The sequence below is a fragment of the Notolepis coatsorum genome, assembly GCF_963971535.1.
Source record: "Notolepis coatsorum genome assembly, chromosome: 6".
NCBI lineage: Eukaryota > Metazoa > Chordata > Actinopteri > Aulopiformes > Paralepididae > Notolepis > Notolepis coatsorum.
Genome location: NC_140170.1, coordinates 95,708,152 through 95,724,608, shown reverse-complemented (window position 1 = coordinate 95,724,608; position 16,457 = coordinate 95,708,152). Strand labels below are relative to the sequence as shown.

Sequence of the window (16,457 nt, the reverse complement as noted above, 5' to 3'; positions counted from 1 at the left end):
CAGATCAGCCTGTGCTTTGGCACAGAAGGTTACAGAGGCACAAGGACGGACGAGCATGTGGGACTATGTTCATCTGGCAACGGGGTCTTTTTTGGGAATTAATTTCCAGCATTCTCCATTGACTCCATCGTGCAGTCCTTTGTGTAGTTGTGGTACACATTTTTACCACCAGGGGGCAACAGTGCTGGAGGCAGTTGGCCAGAGGGTCAGTACAGAGACCACTGCACTTCCGTGTTACATGGGGCGGGGGGAAGGGGGGGGCGCAGGGGGATCAAATTAATGAATGTTGATTAGAGCCTTGGCTTAAGTGGTTGTAGCTTCGGCTGTGGGGGTGGTGGAGACATGATCCAATATACTTTTATACGCCTGAGTCTCCTAAACACGGAGAGACCAACCCCAAGTCGACCGGCACATGTGCAGATTCAGCCTTCAGACTCCCTGGGCAATCTGCGCATGTGCCGGTTGGGGAGTAGGTACAACTTGGGGTTGGTCTCTCCGTGTTCAGGAGACTCAGGCGTATACAAATGTCTATTGGATCATGTCTCCAGCACCCCCACAGCCGTAGCTACAACCACTTACATCAAGGCTCTAATCAATATTAATAAATTTTATGAATATGATATTGTCCAACTCTTAATTTCCGATACCGAAACGGAATAATTTCAGGTAATTAACATTACTCTTGTCGTGGAATTAACACAACATTATGCATACTTTTGACAATAAATAAAATAAGAATTTGTTCTTACTTGCTTGCCTGGGTAAATAAAGGTTAAATAAATGTAAAAAAGAAAAAGAAATCTTTTTTTTATTTGTATTTTTTGAAAACCGATACAGATAATTTCCCATATTACATTGTAATGCCAATATCGGCCGATAATATCTGACATCCCTAGCTCAAAGTACCAGAAGTGTTGCAGTGGTCTATACGCATGATTTTTTTCCGTAGCCTATGTTTGCGAAGACGCTCTCTGATTGGCTAGCCGCGTACAGCGAAGACCCTCTTTGATTGGTTTAGCGCCGAAGGGTCTCTTCCGCCTTGTACATATATTCTCTGCTTCAAAGTGGTTATGCTTTGGCCCTCTTTCGAAGTGGGTGATGCTTAGAGTTAGGGTTAGGGTTAAGGTTAAGGTTAGGGTTATCCCCAGGGGAAGCGGAAGAGAGGGCGGCCTAAGAACACCTGGAGGCGGGACACTGAGGCGGAGCTCAAGAGACGAGGAACTACCTGGGGGGAGGCAGAAAGGACAGCCCAAAGCCGTGTTGGATGGAGAAAAGTCGTAGATGGCCTATGCTCCATTGGGAGCGATGGGCCTAAGTAAGTAAGTAGGGTTAAGGTTAGGGTTAGGGTTCTCTTCTTCTTCTCTGCTTCTTCTTCTCTGCTCACATCGCAGCGACAACCAGAACCTGCAGATTCCTCCTGAGCAACGTCAGAAGGATACGCCCCTTCCTGACAAAAGAAGCCACCCAACTCCTCGTCCAATCAACAGTCATCTCCCGCCTCGACTACTGCAACGCACTGCTAGCTGGCCTCCCGGCCACTGCCACCAAGCCTCTTCAACTCATTCAAAACGCAGCGGCCCGCCTGATCTCAAACCTACCGAAGTCGGCCCATGTCACCCCACTTCTTAGGGACCTGCACTGGCTCCCCATTGCTGCACGTATCCGCTTCAAGGCCCTCGACCTAGCATACCGTGCGGCAAAGGGAACCGCTCCCGCCTACCTAGTCAAGGACTACAGCCCCCTCAGCATCGACGGGGCACCGGTTGAGAGAGTCAACAGCTTTAAGTACCTCGGAGCCTACATATCCGAGGACTTGACATGGACCACACACATTGACAGTGTTGTGAAGAAGGCACGACAACGCCTCTACTTCCTCAGGCGCCTAAGGAAGTTCCAAGTCAGTCAGAAGATCCTTAAGAACTTCTACTCATGTACAATAGAGAGCATCTTGACTGGCAACATCACCTCCTGGTTTGGGAATAGCACTGCACAAGACCGAAGCAGACTACAAAGAGTGACACGTTCAGCCGAACGCACAATTGGAGGGGGGCTCCCCACCCTCCAGAACATTTACAACAAGCGTTGCAAGGGCAAGGCTAAGAGAATCATTAAAGACTCCAGTCACCCGAACAACTGCCTCTTTGAAGTGCTGCGGTCAGGCAAGCGATACCGGAGTCTCAAGGCGAGCACAGAAAGACTCAGAAGAAGCTTCTATCCCCAGGCCATCAGGCTGCTAAACGAACAATGAACACTACACAACAACAACCACCAAACGCACATAGCACACACATCCACACGCACACACTCACTTTAAACAAACACACTGTAGCACCCACTCCACACACTTTATAGCACACACCCACTTTAAACAAACACACTGTAGCACCCACTCCCCACACTTTATATTTATTGATGAAGGATTGCACTACAACTCGTACACCTTACTGTAAATTGTACCTAAATTGTACCTCATCCCATTTCTGCTTTGCACGATATAGTACTGTACATTAGTACACTGCATAGTATTGTATATTATATGGTAACTCAGAACATTGTACATATGTCTATACCGAACACTGTGACCTCATTTTCTTCTTCTAAATTACATGCTATACTATGTTATTTGATACTATCTTGTCTAGCACAGTCTCTGGAGCGTAACAGTAAGAAGCATTTTGTATGAAAGTATTCTGTACTTCTGTATGACAACTATTAAAGAAACTTGAAACTTGAAACTACCTCCGGTCAATGGTCTCTAACTACACACCCTCAAGACCCCTACACTCTGCATCTTCTGGCCGCCTCAGACCTACTCCTATCCAAGCTCCCGGAGGGTCATCAAAGAGAAGTCCTATTCTCAGTCCTTGCCCCACAATGGTGGAATGAACTACCCATCCCAGTTAGGACAGCCGAATCCCGTCCAATCTTTCGCCGTCGACTAAAGACTCACTTCTTCAACCATTATCTGAAATGATTAAAAAAAAAAAAGAATCTAACCCTGACTAACCTTACTGTCATGCACTTGTCCTAATAAACGAACCTACACTGTAACACGCAACACTTGATGAACATTGTTACTCAGCTGATAGAGTTGTACCCTTCTTGCTGTCTTGTCGTACAGAACTTGTAAGTCGCTTTGGATAAAAGCGTCAGCTAAATGACTAAATGTAAAAATGTAAATGTAGGGTTAGGGTTAGGGAACAACATATCAATTGTTGTTGAATATGCAGAAGAGACCCTTCGGCGCTAAACAAATCAGAGAGGGTCTTCGCTGTACACGGCTAGCCAATCAGAGAGCGTCTTCGCAAACATAGGCTAGGGGAAAAAATCACACGTTCTATACTAGAGACAGTTGGCCACTCCCTCCATACCAGCATGCTGTGCGGTTGCAGCTAAATGTGTGGTTATAGTTGATAGATAGATGTGAAATAGTTATAAAGATGTTATAATTGTGTGGTTTATTGTCTCTTTCCATGTTATTGTGTTTAAACCCAGTTACAGTTATTTTTAAACCCTGTGGTGGTTGCCATGGTGACTGAAAATGCCACACCTCTGCACCTGTGCTGTTAAACTGCACTAGGGATCTGTGTGTTCTGGCGATAATCTTTGAGCTAAGGTTGACAACACCTTGCAGTTTGTTCTTGTTTCTTTGACAGAGGGATGTGAACCAGCATACAAATTAAAAGGTTTTTTTATTTGTTTTTTTAAATACTTTCAATAAAGGAAGAATAAAATGTTGCCAGAATTCTCTGGTCGACTCCAAAGGAGTTTAGTTTGCGAAGACAGTACAGACGCTGATGAGCCTTTTTTATTATAACATCTGCATTGTCGCTAAATTTGAGTTTGTCATCGCTTGTTGAAAGGCATAGTAAAAGTATAAGAAAAGAGAGGTATAATATGTTACCTTTAAAGATCAAATTATCTATTTAACATGTAAGAGGATGTTATTACATACATGTACATGTGTGGGTGTGTATATGTTTGTATGTGTGTGTGTGTGCCTGTTAGACATCAAAGAGGTCAGTGAAATCATTCTGACACAGACAATGAGGAGCCAGATGACCAGACACTAAACCCAGGATAGAGCTGTTCAGAGAAGCTGCAGTAGAAGGTGTGGAGGTGTGTCCATCTGTCAGAGGAGACTCTAGAAGGTGTGGAGGTGTGTCCGTCTGTCAGAGGAGACTCTAGAAGGTGTGGAGGTGTGTCCGTCTGTCAGAGGAGACTCTAGAAGGTGTGGAGGTGTGTCCGTCTGTCAGAGGAGACTCTAGAAGGTGTGGAGGTGTGTCCGTCTGTCAGAGGAGACTCTAGAAGGTGTGAAGATGTGTCCGTCTGTCAGAGGAGACACAAATGTTTTCTCTGTCCAGATTTAATCTTCAGCAGAGTCCAGAATGAGTTTGTCCAGTCCAACAGAGAGCAGTTTCTCTCTTGAATCTCCTGGGTTATTGGAGCGCAGGTCCAGCTCTCTCAGGTGGGAGGGGTTGGAACCGAGAGCTGTGGCTAGAGCAGCACAGCCTTCCCTAGTAACACAACATCGGACCAGCCCGAGTTTTTCCAGTGTACAGTGTGGACTCTTCAGTCCAGCAGAGAGCAGCTTCACTCCTGAATCCTGCAGGTTGTTCCATCTCAGGTCCAGCTCTCTCAGACTGGAAGAGGTAGAGCTGAGAACTGAGGCCAGAGCTTCACAGGATCTCTCAGAGTTCACAGCCCTCCAGCCAGAGAGTCTCCAGTGTACAGTGTGGACTCTTCAGTCCAACAGAGAGCAGCTTCACTCCTGAATCCTGCAGGTCGTTGTTGTAACTCAGGTCAAGCTCTCTCAGACTGGAGGAGGTAGAGCTGAGAACTGAGGCCAGAGCTTCACAGGATCTCTCTGAGAGTTCACAGCCCTCCAGCCAGAGTTTCTCCAGTGTACAGTGTGGACTCTTCAGTCCAACAGAGAGCAGCTTCACTCCTGAATCCTGCAGGTTGTTCCATCTCAGGTCCAGCTCTCTCAGACTGGAGGAGGTAGAGCTGAGAACTGAGGCCAGAGCTTCACAGGATCTCTCTGAGAGTTTACAGTCCTCCAGCCAGAGACTCTCCAGTGTACAGTGTGGACTCTCCAGTCCAGCAGAGAGCAGCTCCACTCCTGAATCCTGCAGGTAGTTGTAACTCAGGTGCAGCTCTCTCAGACTGGAGGAGGTAGAGCTGAGAACTGAGGCCAGAGCTTCACAGGATCTCTCTGAGAGTTCACAGCCCTCCAGCCAGAGAGTCTCCAGTGTACAGTGTGGACTCTTCAGTCCAACAGAGAGCACCTTCACTCCTGAATCCTGCAGGTTGTTGTAACTCGGGTCCAGCTCTCTCAGACTGGAGGAGGTAGAGCTGAGAACTGAGGCCAGAGCTTCACAGGATCTCTCTGAGAGTTTACAGTAGTTCAGCACAGCTGTACTGCAGGCTTTGACCATTGGCAGCAGTCCCAGAAGACCCCCCTCTGATGCAGAATATTTCTTCAGGTCAAACTCATCCAGTTTCTTTTCAGTTTTAATGGGTCCAGATGCTTTGGAGGTTGATCCTCTCTCATCCCTGACTGCTGTTTGTAGATCTGCCACGAGATCATTCCTGCCAACCAGCTTCAGTATCTCCTCTGTAGTCTTCAGAGCTCCATCAGGACCATAGGTCTGCACCATCACCTCCATCATATCCAGTCTGATAGCGTTCTCTAGCCGGCATGTTGGGATGGGAATGTAGCCATGCCCTTTATCCTTCAAATAAAACCTGAACTTCTTCAGCTCCTCCTTCTTCAAGTCATCCAGAATGGTGATGAGTTGATGTGACACCATTGTTGATCACATTTTGACTGCTGCTGTGTGTGTGGACAGGCAGGAGAAGGAATGTGATCAACAGCAGTGTTCTTTTCCACAGCAAAACGGTCGGCAAGGCACCTTGGTTGAGAAATGCAGGTTTCAGTCTGTGTTGTTTAGTCTATCTGTTCAGTACTGTTCAGTACTGTTTCAAGATGCAGAATGAGATCTTCTTCTTCTTCTTTTGAATTTCCGGCAGTGTAGACGCATCGTGGCGTATTACTGCCCTCCGCAGTTCTTTTGATGAGCTCTTCTTCTTCTTTCTTTTGAATTTCCCGCAGGCGTATTACTGCCCTCCTCAGTTCTTATACTACGCGGTTTGGTTTCCATAGTTAGGCCTCTGGTAAATCAACTTTTGATTGTTTACCCTCTTCTCATCTTCAAAACACATTACTATCGACTATCTCCTTCTTCTCTGCTCCTCTTGCCTGTCCAATACTAATAAATACAATAACGCTATATCCTCTGATACAACTCTGACGCGTGCAGAAATGTCAGCACTGACTCTGTGATCAGCTGGTGGTTCTCATTATCCATGCCAAAGAAAGATTTAAGAGAGAAGGGAGAGACTCTCAACTCTACCAGACTTTTATAAAAGATTTCCCTCTCTTTCCTAAACCTTTCACATTCTAGGAAAACATGCCCGAGTTTCAGTCTCTCCACATTCACACCGCCCATCTGGATGTTTTCCCACAATGCACAAGGTACTGTTAAACCCACAGTGTCCCAGCCTCAATCTACACATCTTCACCCTATCACTCCTAGACCCATATCCATCCACCTTGATTTTGACCCGAGGCTGCAGAGAGAAATCGTGCCTTCCCTTGGTCCCCTTTTCCCACTCAGCCTGCCACTCAGCCTCAACTCCTTTCTTTATCTTCTCTGAGTTCTACTCTTCCCATTGAAATGCCTATCTCTTCCTCCCTTCCCAGGCTCTGTTTGGCAAGGGAATCAGCCATCTCATTTCCCGCAATCCCAGCATGCCCCGGAATCCAACAAAACTCCACTGACCAGCCTGCCTTCGCAATCCTATATAAAACCAACATTATTTCCTGAATGAGATCAGGGCGAGCTTTAGACCCACCTGCACTCAGAGCCATCAGTGCAGCAGCCGAGTCAGAACATATAATCACCTGGCTTGTTCCCACTTCCTCCACCCACCACAATGCCCAGAGAATGGCAAGCAACTCTGTCACAAATACAGAGCTGCCTTCAGATATTCTCTGTCCCTTACCGATCCCTAACCGAGGCACACACCACCCAAAGCCTGCCCTCCCACTTTCAGGATCCACAGAGCCATCAGTGAAAACCTCCAGAGACCCTGAGGCCAAAAGGAACCTCTCTATTTCTCCCACAATCTCGCCCTTATCATCCTCCATCAAGAACCTAAATTCAATGACTCGATCAGGAACTAGCCAAAATGGCACTGACAGCCAACGAGTGTGCTCCGCAACCCCCACCTGATGCAATCTCAACTTCCTGGCCCACTGATCAATACTGGACAAAAAAGGCTTATACTTATCCCCATCTCCTGAAAGTAAACACCTAGCTGGGAAGGACAGACTAGTCCCACTCAATTTTGCCCAGTACTGTAGCCCTAACTTTACTCTCCTCAGGTTTAAGGGCAACTCCCCCATTTCCACCAATAGTGCTGGAACTGGGGTGGCCTTAAAAGCTCCACAACAGATTCTCAGAGCCTTGCACTGAAGCACATCCAGCTTTCGTAAATTAGACTTGGCCGCAGAGCCGTACACAAAACAGCCATAGTCAATTGCTGACCTGATCATCGCCTGATATATCATGCACATGGTCTCTCTATCCGCTCCCCACCCACTCCCAGCCAAGCTTCTCAGCACATTCACTATTCTTTCACACTTTGCCAGGGGTTTCTCTATATGAACAGCCCAATTCATTCTTTCATCGAACCAAACTCCCAAAAATGTTAACACCTTCACTCTCTCTAAGGGAGACCCATACATAACCAGCCCACCCCTAGGCACCCTTTTTTTAAAACCAAAAATCATATAATTAGACTTAGAGGCGGAGATTTTAAAACCCCACTTGTCTCCCCATTCCTCTACATCCCCCAGAGCTCTTTGTACCTGCTTTAAACAATACTCAACATTCTTCCCTCTTTTCCATATGGCCCCATCATCTGCAAATAAAGACAACCCAAACCCTCTTCCAATTCGCCCAAAAATGTCATTAATCATAACATCGAAGAGGACCGGACTAATCACGCTCCCTTGCGGGGTGCCATTTTCTATTTTAAGAGTTTTTGAGGTTTGCTCCCCCCACACGTACTTGGATCGTCCTGTCTAATAGAAAATCCTTTATCCAATTAAACAATCTCCCTCTAACTCCTAACTCATACAATTTCAAAAGCAACCCCTCTTTCCACAAAGAGTCATACGCCTTCTCGTTATCCAAAAATACACTTACCACTACTTCCTTATTGTCAAAAGCCTGTCTAATGTCCTGATCTAGAACAGCTACTGATTCCATTGTAGACCTGCCATTTCTAAACCCATTCTGAAATCCAACATAAAGATCCTTACTTTCTAAAAAATAAACTAATCTATTAGTAATCATCCTTTCCATAATTTTACACAATACAGACGCCAAGGCTATGGGTCGATATGACCCTGGGTCAGACGCTACTTTACCTGGCTTCAAAATAGGAATGATGACGGCATGCTTCCACTCCTTTTGGCAAGCAGCCTTCTAACCACACATTATTAAACAAACCCAGTATTTCGACCTTTACAAATTCGTCCAAATTCTTAAATAATTCATAGGATAATCCATCTCTGCCAGGCGTCGTGTTTGCACCAGCCTGGATAGCATCCCCTAGCTCTTTCATTGTAAAGTACAAATTAATTGGATTTTTTTTTTCTGAGCTCCAACTCAACTTCCACTCATTTTGCGACAACAGTTCAGTCCTCTTTCTCCCTCTCTCCTCCCCCAGACTCCCAGAGCTATGCACTGCTTGAAATGCCTCCACCAGCATGTCTGCCTTCTCTTTATTGGTAACTGCTTCTACCCCACCCTTCTGAATCACTGGAATCGAGATTTTTTTTATATATTCCTGACATTCTGTGTACAACTGCCCACAACTGCCTCACAGGAGTCTCAGGGCTTAGTGTTTCACAGAACTTCCTCCAACTACTCTTTTTAGCATCTTTAATAACTCTTCGTGCTACTCCCCTTAACCTCTTATATTCAACTGCCTGGCACAACACTGGGTACTGTCTCACCCTCCTATATGCTTTATTCCTATTCCTTACAGCTACATCACACTCTTTATTCCACCAGGGAACCATCATTCTAGCTCTTGGATCCTTCTTCATAGGAATTGTGTCCTGCGCTGCCTTATGAATCATTGCACTAAGAGAAGCATTCCACCTGTCTACACTCCCCTCAGAGTCAATCTCTCCTATCAACTTTCGGGCCGCCTCCAAGAATTCTTCCCAATTAGCTTTCGAGAAATTATACCTGGGCACTCTCTCCTCAATTTCTATTATCAGATCCCTACCAAATCTGCACAGAATAGGATATTGGTCGCTACCCAGAGTATAAGTATCCAGCGCATCCGACTCTCCAATTCTAGCTAAATTTGAAGAGGCAAAACACAAATCTATATGACTACAAGTATTCCTTGAAATATCAAACCTAGTCGGTCTATCATCATTTATCATAACTAGCTCATGCTTATCCAAAATCTCCTCAACCACGACTCCATTACCGTCCTTACTATTACTTCCCCACAATGGACTATGAGCATTAAAATCACCGACCCATATAACTGGACATCTCACCTTCTCCATAATTTCATCAAATTCAGAGGATTTTACAAGGATTATATAAATTAAGCACCGTTATGGGACTATGGCTCTGATTACTCCAAACTTCCACTGCCACACACTCAAGGTTAGATGTTATGTCCAGTGCCCTGTACTGGATCCCTACTCTAATGAAAGTTGCACACCCTCCACCTGGAATAACAAAATCAAGGCTAGGTTTCAGCCACGTCTCTTGAATGCAAATTAACTCAGGTTTCACTATGAATTCACCCACAAATCTTTTTAACTCCTGTCCATTAGCAGTCAGACTCCGGGCATTCCACTGAAGAATATAAAACATCAAGGCTCTAGTCTGCTATCTTTTTCCTCCATGCTACTGGCCCCCTCACTCTCCATGTCTGCTGGCCGCAACCCCCGCCCACTCCTGACTCCTCCCCGTGTCTCCCCCCCCACCCCTGTCTGCTGGCTGCCCTCTCCGCCGCCCACTCTTGCCTGGCTGTTCACCCCCACTTTTCATCTCATTCTTCTTTTCCCCTCCACTCCGCCGCCCACTCTTGCCTGCTGTTCACCCCCACTTTGCACATCATTCTCCTTTTCCCCTAGTACATTATGGATTTCTTCACCTCTTATCACTACCCCCAAAAACCTCCCAGCTGCTTCAGCCACCGTTCTGCAGGCGTCTGACTTAGTGCCAATGTCCTTCACTCTCACCACCGCATCTACCATGAAAGCCAGAAACGCTTGCTTGGTCATTATCACCATGTCAGCCTGAGACGCGGCTAGCAGAACAGGATCAGACCGGCTGGTCAAATAGGCTCAGACCGAGACGCGGCTGGCAGAGTAGGAGCAGAGTGCTGACTCCCCTGCTGCACCCTGTGCACCCCATGTCTCCTTTCTTTCTCTCTCGCATTCGCAACTGACTTAACTGCCTCGGCATATGACACCTTGCTCTGGTCCCTCACAGTTTGCACTTCCTTGGCCTGAGCAACATGTTCACACCCATATAGAACACAAATGTTCTAGAATGTTCTATTATGACATGTCACAGTATGATGTCATAATAGACCACAAATGTTCTAGAATGTTCTATTATGACATGTCACAGTATGATGTCATAATAGAACATTCTATTATTTTTTTTGAACAAATGTTTTTTATTTTCCCTTTTTTAACATAAAACTAGACAAACAATACATTAACAGTAAAAATCTATGATAAATCACAGGACAATGACAGAAATAATAATAACCACAATGACAGTCCAGTAATTAAATCAAAATAAATGTAGATTAAAAGACATAAAAATTATAAATACAATACAATACATGACTTGTGCTCTTGCTCGCTCTTCCTCACTCTTAGTTACAGTTAGTTTTGTGTTTTAACCATGAGCATAGCTGACCAAGGGAAGGCACTATTTCTCTCTGCAGCCTCGGGTCAAGATCAATGTGGAGGGATATGGGTCAAGGAGTGATAGGGTGAAGATGTGTAGACTGAGGCTGGGGCACTGTGGGTTGAACAGTAGCTTGTGCATTGTGGGCAAACATCCAGATGGGGTGTGTGAATGTGGAGAGACTGAAACTGTCGGGCATGTCTTCCTAAAATGTGAAAGGTATAGGAAAGAGAGGGAAATCTTTTATAAAAGTCTGGAAGAGCTGGGAGTGTCTTCCTTCTCTCTTAAATCATTCTTTGGCATGGATAATGAGAACCACCAGTTGATCACAGAGGCAGTGCTGACATTTATGCATGCTTCAGAGTTGTACCAGAGGATATAGCGTTAGGGTATGTATTAGTATTGGACAGGCAAGAGGAGCAGAGAAGAAGGAGAAAGTGTGAGTTGAAGAGGCCTAAAGATGGAACACCACTAGTGTAGTATAAGAAATGAGGAGGGAAGAAATACGCCAAGAAAGAAGAAGAAGAAGAAGAAGAAGAAGAAGAAGAGATCATCAAAAGAAGTGTGGAGGGCAGTAATACGCCACGATGCGTCTACTCTGCCGGAAATTCAAAAGAAGAAGAAGAAGAAGACGTGGAATCGCGAGGCCATAGATTTAGAATAGATAGAAAGGGCACCTTGTGGTGTATCATAATTAATTTGTTGAATACAATAGTATTTTTATAACGTTGACACAAATTAAAGAATATTTACACTAAGTTCTCTTTTACCTCTTATTTAATTCATTCATTAATTTAATTATAGGCACTGTTTATATTGTACATAGTTCTGTGTGTTGTATATTGTGTCCTATGTTACTTTTGTGTTTATTGTCTCTTTCTATATACACCGTGGGAAGGGGGGCATGTAATTGAATTTTATACTGGCACATGGGTCTAATACAGCAATGGATTATGGGTAAATGCAACGTTAAAGCAGTGCCAATGTAAGACTGACTTTACATTAAACGAATGACAATAATATAGTATAAAGTAGGGTATTATTTGGACTAAAGAATGGTGTTGTCTCACCCTACGCGCATGTTGAGGGAGAGCACCATACATTATACACTTAGAAACCACGGCCGAGAGTGAGCTCTCCGGGAACAACCCCACTTTGCCGGTATCGCTTCTCTGCCTTAGTGCCGTTTGTAGGTAGGTAGGTCTAGAATGTAATACATTTTGTGCTAAACCACTCCTTTAGCCGGTCACTGTTCTTCTTCTTCGTCGGGTTGCAACCGTCTTCCGGTCTGACTTCCTGTGCTAACGTTCTAATCTACACTGCTGCAACCTGTCGTCACGGAGGGGAATTGCAGCCATTTTGTAAAAATTAAGGGGAGACCACCCACCTAAAATACCATTTTCCTGATTTTCGGCCAATTTTGAGATTTTTGTATAATGTTGCCCCTTTAAATGTCTTCTTTCAAACTAGTGACAAGAAAACATCAAAAAAACACATTTAGTTTCTTATTTTGCTTCATTTTGCATGATTGCGTCCATAAATGTGCACGTATTGAATGGGGAACTGCCTCATTTGCATATATAAACATAAAATTCAGAAAACTTGCAATATATCTTTTCTTAGTTTATATGTACATAACAAACTGGGAAAGTTTCATAGTGATCTATTCAAATATTTGTTTTGCCTATTAGGGGGTACAGTAATCGGTTGTGTTGTTTGTTACTACACTGTTACTACTACTACATCAGTATTATTATGTTATTCAGTTATCACGCATGTGTTTAGGTTGTCTTACTAATGGTTTGATTGGGTGTTGTGTTTGTAAATAGCGGTTTCAAAAAAAAAGTATGGCATTTTACAATACAGAACTTTGAAGGCATTTTCCCAAAGGGTAGACATGTACCATTTCCCTAGCATCTACACACACCAAACGTTCCACCTTTATTCATATCTATACCCTGCTTCTTTGTGCCAAAGGGTTTGTTGATATGTCATACATAGCCTGATTTACAGACAATACAAAACTTTAAAGGCGTTTTTCTCAAAACGAGATTTTATGAGTTTGTATTACACAAACAAAAAATCTCAATTTCTCTAGTACCTCCACACACCAAACTGGCCACGTTTCCTCCTATCCATATACCACAACTTTTTGCTAGAGGATTTTTTGATATATCACCTTATACAAAAAATGTATGCAAAAATTTTTTTTTTTATGACTACGGGGTCATAAAAGGTAATAAATTCCTGTTCGGGTGGCATATAAAAAAATCTACTAGCAAAAAGTTCGGTAATTAATCTAGTAACATGAAAAACCATGAGAAAATATCTATATCATACATTTTTTCTAAATTTTGTTTGGGGTAACATGCAAAAAGGGTCATTTTGAATAGACCACGCCCCTTTTTGGGTAATAAAATTATGCGACCAAAAATTGTTTATACATTTTTTTCTTTTTTTGACTATTCTAAACAATTAAGATGTTTGCTAATGATTTCATCCTTTATTATTTTTTCCCCCTATCTAGGTGGGTGGTCTCCCCTTAAATCTTTTTTTAAAAAAAACGGGAAAATATTTTAACGGGATGATGTTAAATCCCAAACTTCATGAAAGTACACACATCCTGAAAAGGCCACAAGAGATGACATAAGGCGTATGTGTACTACATACCATATGTTCTTCATTCATTGGGGGGAAACTATTTATGACCCACGACTATAGCATGAGGACATTATGTGCTCCAATGAGCCCCCATTCTAGTTATATTATCATACTGGCCAATCGCGTCTCGCTCTTCACCATAATGAGATATCTCTTATCTCCTAGCACCTTCTGTGCTCATGAACAAACAATTGCACTCACATGCACGTGACCAGGCCACGCCCCCGCGTCCTACTATATGACACCGGACATGGTCACACTCTACCTTCCTCTTTTTTTGTTTCCAACATGGACGCTGCAGTGCACTCCATGAACTAGTTGTTATGAAATGCAGAGAGAAATTACACAATGTTGGGGTTTCGCCGGATATTCCCCAGCCCCTGGAATCTTCTCGGCACATCCTAACAGCGCATCGGGCCTGGCCTGGGGTTTCCTCATCTCGTGACGGCGGATCGAGGGACGTCGCTAGCTGTCAGGCTAGGTCGCGCACAGGTAGGGCCTGCTCTGCCAGGCATCAATGCTAGCGTTTGTGATACTGCTCGTTGTCCCGTGAGACAACCGAGTTGTGTATTGGCGCAAGGGGCAGGATATCTGGGTAAACGTTGTCGTCATGACTCTGATTTGGATGTTTTCCCAGCTATCCTGGAGCACGCGGCTAATGCTAATGCTACGATGCTGGGTCACTGTTCCTTTGTTTCCCGCCTTGGGCTGTCATCTCTCTTCCCTCCTCTTAACTGGTTCATTGCTGAAGGTCAATCGGTATCTAATGTGGGGGGTTTTGCTGAGGCTTATTTACCCCTTTTACATTTACATTTAGTCATTTAGCTGACGCTTTTATCCAAAGCGACTTACATGTTCTGTACGACAAGCCATCAGGAAGGGCACAACTCTATCAGCTGAGCAACAATGTTCATCAAAGTGTTGAGTGCTACAGTGTAGGTTAGTTTATTAGGACAAGTGCATGACAGTAAGGTTAGTTTTTTTTTTTTTTTTTTATGGGTGAATGGGCTGACAACAGGGCGCAAGGCAGGTGTGCCCTGGCTTGAGAGCCAGGTAGCATCGATTCTTTGCCCTGGCATGGTTGAACGGTGTCCCACCCGGAAGCCGACGCCTGAGGGCGAGTCGGCCCGGCAGGTGGCGGTATGGGCTGATGAAGTTTATACCGCCACAGGATGGAATTTAGCAGCGACCAGTGTCATTGCTCAGTTGACTGTTTTTCTGTCCACTTTGGTGTCGGGTAGTGGAGCTGTAGGGCCACCCGACGCCAAAAACATTGCGCGTGTTTTTGGGGTTATAGAACTTTTAACTCAGTGGCAGGCTATAACCGTAGGGAGGATCAGGATGCTATCAACTCTTATTCACATGCATCTCTGGTTGGAGCAGTCTTCCCTTGAGGAAAAGGTTTCTCCTCCTTAGGGCTCCCCTTTCCGCAGTTTCCGCCGAAACGCGGGCGGTATTTGACCTGGGCCCCACACCGCCTCGCACCACGCAGCCAGAGGTGAGAGCGCGGCCTCGTCAATGACTGTGGCGAGGTCCTCAACCAGTGGCCATGTTTCCCCCGCCTGAGGTACCCTGGACACAATGAAAAGGCAGCGCCACAGGTGATCGCAAGGCCGACAGCCTTGGCGGCCGAGGGATCGGCTACATTAGATGAGCACGCCCTAAAAAAACGTCGCCGTCTAGCTGTGTCTAGCTCGCTCTCCGGTCACTCCCCCCCCAACACCAGCGGGATAAGGGCTCTGATTTGTTTCCTTTGGTTGCGGGCCGCATGCCTTCAATGAAGCGCAAGCAGCCCCACGTGTCTACGTACGTGACTTCTATTTTATACTTGCTATACTTATTTTATTTTATACTTATCCTTTTGTCTAGCACAGTCTGGAGCGTAACAGAAAGAAGCATTTTGTATAAAAGTATTCTGTACTTCTGTATGACAACTAATAAAGAAACTTGAAACTTCTCATGGGGACAGTGGCTGACACCCAGTTGATGGCTAGGCCTGGGTCTGTCCGTGAGAATGTTGAGCCTGGTGTTATGTCTGTCAACAACAAAGGTTGTCAGCGGGGGAGCTTGAGGCCTCTTGGGGCACAGCACGGGTTCCCCCGCCTTCGCCAGGCCGGGTATCACGTTAGTGCCTCCCATGGCCGGATGACCGGCAGTGGTCAGGCAGGTGCGCGTGATTTGGGTGGTAGTAATATCACTGCAGGGCTACGGTGTGTAGGAACCCACCCTATCGGGCAGTGTGGGGTCCTCGCACCTCGCATGTCCAGCTGTAGAACAGTTCCTCAGCGATCCATGCTGGGGAGGTGTTCAGTGGGGGAGCTTTTGTCACCCAGTGTGACGTCAGCTTCCCCCGTATCAAACCGGCCCTTTCTGTCGGGGTCCCCCCTTGGGTGCGATTGCCTCGTTAGTAGTGTCAGGGTCCGATGTCCCGACTCCACGAGACACCCTGCTCGTGCGGTTGGCGGGTCCAGGCTTGGCAACGCACAGCGGGTGGGACCGGGCCGCCTATCTACGGCTCCTGGCGGACCAGCGCCAAGTGGCCGTGGGTGCGCTTTGGGATTATCATCACGTATGGCTACAGCAGTGCCATATGTCGAGGTGGATGGAGAGAACGCTGAGGCGGGGGCTTGTGTTGCAGTTTGTGCTACCCCACCCTCCGTTTTCAGGTTTGGTGCAGACCTTGTTGTCAGGGTCAGCAGCAGTGACAGCTCTGGCCGACGAGATCCAATCTCTGTTAGCGAAGCAAGCGTCGTGGTCCCAAGGGAG

General features: G+C 45.6%; 1 protein-coding gene across 1 annotated transcript in view; it reads left to right on the top strand.

Annotated features, from left to right (window-relative positions):
* The window catches only part of LOC311231261 (uncharacterized protein), an 89,485-nt gene that overhangs the window by 33,676 nt on the left and 39,352 nt on the right, over positions 1-16,457 (top strand). The window lies entirely within an intron of this gene.